We start from the raw sequence: 8,761 nt of genomic DNA on the forward strand, positions 1-8,761 counted from the left end.
GGGTGGGTGCCCTTCGGGGTACCTTCCATCGGGTGGCCTTCCCAGCACAACCTTACTCCTGTCTGCGTCTGCTTTTTCTTAGTCACCAACATGGTATATAAGGAATATACAATTGATTATGTGCCATAAAGCCAGTGTTAACTCTTAGCAACTACCCCAAAGGTGCTTTCCAAAAGGCAGTTGGGTTTTCTTGTTTTTTTCCTTGAAAAGTGTCACTTCTCATCCAAGAAGTTTCTTCACTTCTGAAGCTTCTTGAATGAGACACAAAATGTTTTCAAGGGGGAAAAAAACAAGCAAGTGCAGTTGCCTTTTGGAAAGCATCTTTGGGACAACCATGACCTGGATGATTGAGAATCTCCATAGACACTTAGTAATTATATAGATAGATTAACCTGGTCTTGCAATAGTGCACCCATCATCATTGTAGCCGAGTCCATCCACCTTGCTGCTAGTCAATTACAGTACGATATTCCGAGTAAAACCCCAATTAAACAATCCAAATAATTATTTTCATTCAGAGAGAACTTTCTATCAGAACTGGTTATAGTAGGGTAGCTTGGATGCAGTGTTCTTTTAAAAATGGAATGGGAAAATTTACATCTGTAGCTTTTAAGCAAAATTATGATTGAATCTGAAAAAAGAGATGCAGGCAATTATTGTAAATAGCATTGTCTGACTGCAGTATGGATTCTAGAAATATTTAAGGAATTATGAAAATATCTAAAACAATGTGGAGGGGGGCATTAACCTGTCATATAAACATTAAACAACACCCATGTTAACATAATCTGTGCAGTACTAAATAGTTCTCCTATGCAAGAATTGCAGACTATCAATTACTACATTGCAAATTATTATACTACATCACATGATTTATAGTTCATTTATATGAAAACAATATGTGGATTGGATATCTCCAAGCAACAGTGTTGACGGATTATTGCCTGGCAACCATGAAAAAACTGAACTATTATAGACTCCCACAAGTTATTTTAGACCTGGACAGAAAAATAGGAATTTTATGAAAGGGGTTTGCAAAAAATAAAAATGCTTTTTTCCTACTGAGTCCATTTTTATTGAAGTGCAAACAACAATAAAGCATTTATATCTTAGAACACAAGCTTTATGTAGCAAGGAGTCTTATTGATTTATATAGTGATATCATTATATATCACGTAACCAAAGGGGAATAGTATGGTAGACTATATTAACTATGTATAAGCCAATTAATTAATCAATTATGTATATTAACACCAGTATACAGTCACTAGTATATTGTGGATATATTATGTGAAGACCCAGCTCCCTTGAGAAATCCATAATGGTGCAAAAAGTGGAAGGAAAGAGAAGAAGAGAATAACTCATAGCAAGCTGGATGGATGCAATTGTAGCAGTGAAGATCATCACGAGAAGACATGAAAGGCCAAGTGGAGAAGATCTATCTATTAAGAGTCAACATTGATTTGATGGCATATAATTAATTAATCAAGGGACGTGGTGGCTCAGTGGCTAAGATGCTGAGCTTGTAGATCAGCAAGGTCTGCAGTCTGGCGGTTTGAATCCCTAGCGCCGCACAACGGAGTGAGCTCCCATTACTTGTCCCAGCTTCTGCCAACCTAGCAGTTTGAAAGCATGTAAAAATGCAAGTAGAAAAATAGGAACCACTTTGGTGGGAAGGTAACAGTGTTCCGTGCACCTTCTGCGTTTAGTCATGTCGGCCACATGACCACAGAGACATCTTCGGACAGTGCTGGCTCTTTGGCTTTGAAAAGGAGAGGAGCACCGCCCCCCCTAGAGTCGAGAACGACTAGCACATATGTGTGAGGGGAACCATTACTGTTACTTTCACTTTAATTAATTCATCAGTATTATCACTAATGGATAATGCTAGGGCAGATTTTCAATTATTCTGACCCTGCAAAGACAGGGTTCTTTTTCTATTTTCAATGGTTCTTTTCTCAAAGTATGTTGCTTACGGTGAAAATAGACGCGAATACTTTAATTTGTTTCTCTGTAATTTTTTATATCTTGATGCTCAGAATTAAAGGTAATTGTCAATTTGAAAATATCCACTTCTAAATACTTTCATCCTTCAATATTTATCTTATGTACCATATTTTTCGGACTATAAGATGCCCCTGGTGTATAAGACACACCAAGATTTCGAAGAGGTAAGTAAGAAAAAAAAGTTTTTGCCTTCCCTCAGCCCCTAGCAGCACTCTGTATGCTTCAGCAGGGCTGAGGCAAGGCAAAAATGTCCCTGTTTTTGTGAAAAATGGGCAAAAAAGGGGCCGTTTTTTGCAAAAACGGAGGGTCTTTTGCCTTCCCTCAGCTCCCAGCTTCACACTGCAGACTTCAGCAGGGCTGGGATAAGGCGAAAAAGCTGCTGTTTTTGCGAAAAGAGGTCCATTTTCACCTATTTTTTGCAAAAGTGGGATGCGGTGGCGGGGATTTGGGAGGCCAAAAATGACTGTATTCGGTGTATAAGACGCACCAACATTTCCATGCTCTTTTAGGGGGGGAAAGGTGCATCTTATACTCCAAAAATACAGTAATGGGCAGATGGAATAACTGAGGAACTGGAGGAATAGCCAGCTATAACCAAGACTATGGTCAGATAAAAGAAATCTGAGTCCAGAGCAGAAATGTAATTTGAGAAAGCATTTCAGACCTGACCATCTCATGATGCAGGGGGACCAGCTCATGAGGTGGAAGGAGTACTTTAAAGATTCTGTTATTACAGGTAGTCCTCCATTTGCAACAGTTCATTTAATGACCATTTGAAGTTACAACGGCACTGAAAAGTGACTTATGACCATTTTTCACACTTATGGCCATTGCAACCTCCCCAATACCACGTGATCAAAATTCAGCTGCTTGGCAAATGACTCATGTTTACGACGGTTGCAGTATTCTGGGGTCATGTGATCCCCTTTTGCGACCTTCTGACAAGCAAAGTCAATAGGGAAGCCAGATTCACTTAAGTCAGGGGTGTCCAAACGTGGGAACTTTAAGACTTGTGGACTTCAACTCCCCAAATTCCCCAGCCAGCATGGCTGGCTGGGGAATTCTGGGAGTTGAAGTCCACAAGTCTTAAAGTTCCCACGTTTGGACACCCCTGACTTAACTACTGTGTCACTAACTTAACAACTGCAGTGATTTACTTAACAACTGTTGCAAGACTGATAGTAAATCGGGTGAAACTTCATTTAACAATTGTCTTGCTTAACAACAGAAATGTTGGGCTCAATTGTGGTCGTAGGTCGAGAACTGCCTGTATAACCTTATTATAATAACTACTGCATTAGCTTGCATGTCTTCCGTTTCCAAATGTGGGTTCTCTTGGAGAAAATTGATCAAAAGGACAACGGCATATGCTTGTTACTAGATCACCATTTTCTCTGGGGATGTTTGTTCCTGACTAGGTATGTGAGAAGTGTTTCAGAAGGAACCCTCCCTAATTTTCCAAAGAGCAAAAGGGAAGAAGGGGAAGAATACTTTCAGATTTGCAAAATTCTTGTAATGAAACCTTACAACAAAGATAGAACTAATATGCATTGTTGTGCCTCTTGTCTTGACTACCTCAAAAGGATCATAGTACGGTCCGCCTGGATCTGTTCTGACCATTATCATCAAATATTCTCTATTATGCTTATTAGTTAACAATGCTTAGAGCTTTTAATTACATTAGAAAAGGTGTTATGAGATTATTGCTGATTTTGTTTGCCACTACAAACTAACATGGCTGTCCTCCTGCAATGACTTTTAGTGAAGATAATTACCTAAGTACTGTGACTCCCACAGGTTTCCTCCTTGCATTTCAGCCCTTGAATTGAAACTCCCCCCCTTCCCCCAAGATTTTCCTGCTTGTGCTTCCACTGAATTTCTCCTACACATGCCTTCAGTGGAAAAAGCAAGCTAAATAACCACTAACGTCTAGATTATGGTGGTGGTGGTGGTGGTGATTTATATGCCACCTGACACACAGCAACTCTTACCAATGAATAAAAGTGTTAGATATCCACACAAGCTGCTGCGGTTTCCACTCCAGTCCTCTGTTTAGGCGGGAACAGAGGTTTAACCTGATTGGTTGGTTGTTAACAAAAAGATAACCATAAAACATTTCTAAGGGGTAATCATGGGAAAACCTAAAACAAAAAAAGTCTATTTGTCAGATATTCACAGCTGCCAGATGCCCAGGACAGAAGAGCAAAATCAAAACAAAACAAAACAGAAACAGTTGTAGCAATAATCGAGAAAAGAAAGCTGCAGTTGCTGATTTTAATAAGCTTTCTCTGGATAGAGACTGGGACTATAATGAAGGGTGAGATTTTATTTTGCCTATTAGAGGTGAGGGGTTTTAACACCATAAGTTTTCATACTTTAAATTCGCCAACTGATGTTTTTGAAACTCAGGAATCTACAAATTCCCACAAAATAATGGTTTTCTTCTCATCTAAATTCTTATAAGTTCTCAGTGGAAAAGATGTAGCAATCTATATATCTATATATCTATATATCTATATATCTATATATCTATATATCTATATATCTATATATCTATATATCTATATATCTATATATCTATATATCTATATATCTATATATCTATATATCTATATATCTATATATCTATATATCTATATATCTATATATCTATATATATCTGTATGTCTGTATGTCTGTATCTATATATCTATGATAGATATATCTATAGAAGAGCAAGAAAGATGATTAGGGGACTGGAGACTAAAACATATGAAGAACGGTTGCAGGAACTGGGTATGTCTAGTTTAATAGAAAGAAGGACTAGGGGAGACATGATAGCAGTATTCCAATATCTCAGGGGTTGCCACAAAGAAGAGGGAGTCAAACTATTCTCCAAGGCACCTGAGGGTAGAACAAGAAGCAATGGGTGGAAACTAATCAAGGAGAGAAGCAGCTTAGAACTGAGGAGAAACTTCCTGACAGTTAGAACAATTAATCAGTGGAACAGCTTGCCTCCAGAAGTTGTGAATGCCCCAACACTGGAAGTCTTTAAGAAAATGTTGGATAGCCATCTGTCTGAAACGGTATAGGGTTTCCTGCCTAGGCAGGGGGTTGGACTAGAAGACCTCCAAGGTCCCTTCCAACTCTACTATTGTATTGTATTGTATTGTATTGTATTGTATTGTATTGTATTGTATTGTATTGTATTGTATGTCTATGTCTATGTCAATGTCATCCCTTCATTTGGCATCCTGAATTTATTGTATTTTAAAAATACATAAATATGTATTTAAAAATACATGCTATTTATCTATTTTTAAATTTGAATTAATCTTCAGGGTGCCAGATGAAGGAATGATATAGGCTAAACTGTATGTAAATGCCAATCCTAGCTGGTGGTTCTCCAAAGGTTTTAATTATGATGCAGCAAAAGGCTGGGAATTGCTGCCTAAGAAGTGGGTTACATGTACAATCATTTTAGACATGAGACTGAAGTCTAAGATCCAAGTCTAGATCTTCACACGGGGCCTTTCCACATATCTTCCTGTAAGTTTCCTCCAAGTGGCTTATCAATGAATTTGGTATATCAGGAATAGAAAAGCAGATTGTACTTTCTTTAGAATCAATGCGGATGTGATTTAACATTTTTTTGCACCGGAGTAACACATTTATTCATAAACTAACCTCATTATCACACATTGAAGTCCTTTGGATTTGCACCAATGAAGAGGAGTTTGGGAGCTTCTGGATTTCAGTATATTCACTAGCAACTTAAATTCCAGAATTTCATGTCCATATTTTCCTTTGCAAATGTGTTAATATGCACTATGACCATTGACTTCATTCCAGCACTATCTGTTAACAGGGAGTATCTGTAACCTTTGTACTAGATCAGCATTTTTCAACCTCAGAATTTTAAAATGTGTGGACTTCAAGTCCCAGAATTCCCCAGCATGCTAGGTGTATTAGACAATTAATTCACCATGCTGTTTTCAGGTTTGTCAGACAACCCAACAGTTTTCAACAATGGTAGTGTGTCCAAAGTCCTGGAAATCTAGACCAGTGTTTCTCAAACTTGGCAACTTTAAGTCCTGTGGACTTCAACTCCCAGAATTCCCCAGCCAGCTATGCTGGCTGGGGGATTCTGGGAGTTGAAGTCCACAGGACTTAAAGTCGCCAAGTTTGAGAAACACTGATCTAGACCTATTGGAAGTAAAAACATGCCTATTATCTCATGGAAGGGGCCACATTTGGAGGGATAATTGTTTTCCTTCTTTTGAATGAGTCTTTCTTTTTTATTTAAGAGGAGTTCTCATCCCAGGAAGAGCTGCTACCATGATGGAATTCTCCTCCAGGATTTTTGATTTCTCAGTGTTTCAAGATCAGTTCCCTTGAGCTCTCTGAAAATCCTGATCTCAATGCAATCAGCACTTATAAACTTTGTCCAGTGATTATAGTTGCATGCGTGATACAGGAATAGTCTTCACATTCCTGTTGCGTTTGTTACTTCTTAAATGACTTTGTGTTTGTCTACAGTTAAATTAAAATAAGAGACACAATATTCACATGCTATTCTGTCTTGTGAGTAACAAACTGGTTCAACAGTTGGGTTTGTTCAACATGTTAAATGCTAAACTTGGTTTAACAAAACACAGTTGTTTAAGTGCTATAGTAACATAGCACTAACCCCAAGTAAATAAACCCTATTATTTTTTTAATGTTATGGCCTGATCCACAACATATTTAAATAAAGGCTACGTTTCTGTAATATACTAAACTAAACCCTAAATTGCCAAAGCCCATTTAACCTAGGCTAGCATGCGAAGTAGACAAGGTGTAGTTAGTGAAGTTATATGATTAGCAATTTGTGGGTACTGTAATCATAAGGATGACGACAATGCATACGTTTGCTTTCTGAGGATATTTACTGACAATTTGAATCCAGTATTTGATCTATCTCAGGGAGAGGCAATTTAGTGCTTGTTACATTTTAGGCTTCAATATACATAGCCTTATGCCATTGGCCATGTCAGGGTGGAAATTCAGCCCTGTTCCCCTCCTGGGGCAATTGCATTTAATGAGGGATGAACCGTGGTTTTTCCTTGAAGTATACTTCATAATTAAGAAAAGTAAACCCGAGATATATTCTAAGAAACACATTTTATTGTAAAGAAAAATAAAACAAAACTTACTAGCTAATCAACATAAACAGTTCCTTTTCCCATGACCTTACAAGGATGATTGGGGAAAGAATAAAGTTCACGTAGTTCAGGTTCAGGCACTAAGAGGACTCATGAGTCTTGAAGATCAAAACTTCTGAAGCAGGGTAAACAGCAAGTTGCCTGCTGCATACCCTCCAAAGCAGTATTTCCTGCCCATAGAAAACAATACGTTTAGCATGTACCGTAGTAAGAAGGTATCCATCATTTTAGAATGCAGTAGGAACTTTGCTATCCTTTTAAGCCACAGTCTGATTGGTTAGTTTAGGCACTGAATGATTTGTGAAGGCAACAATCGTCTGTTCATGCAATTTGAGACTTTAGCATAGACTTTCTTATACACACACTCAGCAGCTTTTAAGATATGTAGACCTCAACATCCAGAGTTGAAGTCCACACATGTTAAAATTACCAAGATTGATAACTTCAACATGTTATGGGATATCATCCTCAGTCATGTAAAAGTAGCACCAATGTTTTTCATTCCATAACTGAACAATTTCTTAAGGACCCCTGAGGTGACATAGAGAGGCTAAATCCATTAACAGGGGAAGACTCTTAAAACATAGAATAATAGAGTAGGGAGGAACCTTGGAGGTTTTTTTAGTCCAACCTCCTGCTCAAGCAGGAGACCTATTCCAGACATATGGCTGTCCAGCCTCTTCTTTAAAACTTCCAGTAATGGAGCATCCACAACTTCTGCAGATTATTCATTCCACTGATTAACTGTTCTCACAGGACATTTCTCCTTAGTTCTAGGTTGTCTCTCTTTAATTATCTTGTCCTGCCTTCAGGTAACTTTGGAAAATAGGTGAGACTCCTTCTCTGTGAGAGCCCCTCAAGTACTAGAAGACTGCTATCACATCCCCCTTAGTCTTTCTCTTTGTTAGTTCTCTTAATTTTTCATTTTATGGTTTAGCCTCCAGACCCCTTAACATTTTTGTTGCTCTTCTCTGCACTCTTTCTAGAGTCTCAATCTCTTTTTCGCATTGTGGTTGACCAGAATTGGAAGCAGTATTCCAAATGTCGTCTCACCAGTGCGGCATAAAACAGTACAACGTGATCCTGAAACTATCCCTCTGTTGTTGCAACCTAGGGCTGCATTAGTTTTTTGGGCAGCTGCAGCACACTACTCCGTCAGGCTTAAGTGGCGATCTATGAGGACACCTAGGATCCCTCTCGCAATTGCTCCTGTTGAGCCGGGTACCACGTATTCGATGGCCGTGCAATTGGTTTTTCTTGTCTAGGTGTAGTAGGACGTTACTTTTCTCACCCCTGGGATTGCATTTAATTGGAGAGGGGAGGGCCCACCGTTTCAAGCCCGTCAACGTCTTTCAGAATCTCCGCGCAACTTTGATGTGCTGTTTCTGCTTTCATCCCGGTGTGACGACTTATTCTTTTTTTCGCACAAAGGGGGCCGAAGAAGAAAAAAAAGTTTGAAGAACGAGCAGGAATCGCAAGACGCTCCCTTTGTTCCGCTCCTTCTTCCTGGAGGACTACACTTCCCAGGCTGCCGAGCGGGGTTGGGGTTCGGGGGGGAGGCGAGTGCGCTA

The sequence above is a fragment of the Natrix helvetica genome (assembly GCF_964273705.1).
Source record: "Natrix helvetica genome assembly, chromosome: 2".
In the NCBI taxonomy this organism is placed as follows: domain Eukaryota; kingdom Metazoa; phylum Chordata; class Lepidosauria; order Squamata; family Natricidae; genus Natrix; species Natrix helvetica.